The 2,500-nt window shown below is 44.4% G+C and overlaps 1 protein-coding gene across 2 annotated transcripts in view; it reads left to right on the top strand.

The window, feature by feature from the left end:
- Efcab3 (EF-hand calcium binding domain 3) overlaps nucleotides 1-2,500 on the top strand; it is a 316,604-nt gene that overhangs the window by 226,287 nt on the left and 87,817 nt on the right. The gene's annotated exons all lie outside the window — the stretch shown is intronic.

Raw genomic sequence — 2,500 nt, forward strand, 5'->3', positions numbered from 1 at the left:
AGGGAGGGAGGAAGGGAGGGAGGGAGGGAAGGAGGGAGGGAGGGAGAGGGAGAGGGAGACCTCCTTTCCCACCTACCTGTGGGAGTGCTGGGATTGTGATGCAGGCCTCTGCATCTGGCTCCATTACATGGATTCTGGAAACTGAAGACAGATCATCCATCTCATACAGCAGGTGCCTTTGCCCATAGCTCTGGCTCCCTACTATAACTTCACTGCTGTTTAGTTGTAATATTTCCCCAGCGTTGTCCTCAGTCCCTGATAGTCTTTCTTCTGCTTGATCTAATTTATTAGTTCTTTTTCTGTGTTTTTTTAATTGATTCATTTAGGTTTTTTCATTTTTAGTATTATTTACCTATCAAAATCTGGATTCCTTGCTGACTTTTCTCATCCATATTGCTAATTGCCTCATCTTCATTGCTGAATTTTTTTTCCAGGTCCTGAATTTCTTGAGTTCATTCATCCGATTGTTAGTATATTATTTGAGGTCATTTTTTTTCAGATTCAGGTTTTTTAAATTTAATTTTCTTTTTACTTTACATCCCACTCACTGCCCCACTCCCAGTCACCCCCTCCCATAATCCTTTCCCTGTACCCCCTGCCCTTCTCCTCTGGGTGGGTCCCCCCAGGTATCCCCACCAACCCTGGCACTTCAAGTTTCTGTGAGGCTAAATGCTTCCTGTCCCACAGAGGCTAGACAGGCAGACCAACTAGGAGAATATATCCCATGTACAGGCAACAGATTTTGCAATAGCCCCCACTCTAGTTCATCAGGACCCACATGAAAGCAAAGCTGCAGATCTGCTACATATAAGCAGGAAGGCCTGGGTCCAGCCTTTGTATGTTCTTTGGTTGGTGATTCAGACTCTTGAGAGCCCCAAGGATGCAGGTTTGTTGATTCCCATCTCCTTAGGGACCAACAATCCTTCCTCTTATTCTTCCATAAGAATCCCCAAGCTCCATCCACTGTTTGGCTATGGATGTCTGCATCTGTCTGAATCAGCTGCTGGATGGAGCCTCTCAGAGGGCAGCATGTCCCTGTCTTCAAGCATAACAGAGTATCATTAATAGTATTAGGGATTGGTGCTTGCCTATGGGATGGGTCTCAAGTTGGGCTGATTAGTGGCTGGCCATCCCCTCAGTCTCTGCTCCCTCTCCATGCCATTTTTTACAAGTAAACTTTGAAATAATCCGGCATTTCAATACCATTGATGTGTAACTTTTGCAAGACTCATGTTGCCTTGACTTATCATGTTTTTTGTATTTCTGTGTTGCAATTTGTGCCAGGAATTTTGCCCCAGACTGGGTCCTCTCTCAAAGGTACCCGGGGGAGAGGGGGAGAGTGTTGGCAGGGGGCAAGAGTTGGTCTTATGATTAACATTGCATTTATAATATAGTGTTTACCAGTCTACCTGTCTTGAGTCTAAGTTACTCTGAGGCCAGGGCTACAGTTCTCTGGAGAATAAACAGTGGGGAATTAAGTAAAGGATTAATTGCTAGGACTTCTTTCTCTCTTGCCTGGAAGCCTCCCCTCTCACTGGCCAGGCTAGAGGGAGGATTGGAGCAACACATTTTTATTAAACCAGTAGAAGAAAGTCACACTCACAAAAGGAAAAACTTTTACACAGCTCATACATTCATTCATACACTCTTACCAGGCCCAGCTACTTGTCTCATGCTTACACACACACACACACACACACACACACACACACACACACACACACACAAACACACACCTATACTTACATATGCAGTATGGAGCAAAACCCAAGCACCAGCACAGAAAGAACTCACTCATTTTAAATGAAAAATAAGCTTCAACCTTTACTGCATAGAGAAAGAAAAGGTTTCTACCTTTCTATGACTGAAATGAAAGAAACCCAAACCTACACAAGAAAGCCCTGCTCTTGCCAGTAGGAAGCCCTTGGTCTTTCTATCTGCTATCTCTGCATCTTTTCTTTCTCCTTCTGCATCTATGTAATTCTGCTCCCTTCTTCCTTGCCTCTCCTCATCTGCTTAGCCCCTTATCTCTGAAATGCTTCTATCCTATTCTATTTCTGCCTACTTAACATCAGCATTCCTAGTTTTTTATACCTTTTCAGGAAAATAGATCACATAGTATTCTAAAAGTTCTCAAGTTCAAATATAAATTCAAAGCATAAATTGAATAAGAAGTAAAAACAGGGGGCTGGTGCCCTGAGCAGACCTTGGGCGCAAGCTCCGCAGCCAGTCCCACAACACCCAGAGGAAGCTCCACTCCCAGGCGCCCTAACAAGCCCAGGGTCACAGGATCCGAGAATCACAGGATCACAGAGAGAGCTTGACTTGAGGAGTTCTGACATAACCAGGATCACAGGAAGGACAGGCTTCAGTCAGATTTAGCAAGGGCAGGTAGCACTAAAGATAACCAGATGATGTGGGGCAAGCATAAGAATATAAGCAACACAAACCAAGGTTACTTGGCATCATCAGAACCCAATTCTCCCACCTTAGCAAGTCC

Source organism: Mastomys coucha, unplaced genomic scaffold, assembly GCF_008632895.1.
Source record: "Mastomys coucha isolate ucsf_1 unplaced genomic scaffold, UCSF_Mcou_1 pScaffold5, whole genome shotgun sequence".
NCBI classification, from domain to species: Eukaryota; Metazoa; Chordata; class Mammalia; order Rodentia; family Muridae; genus Mastomys; species Mastomys coucha.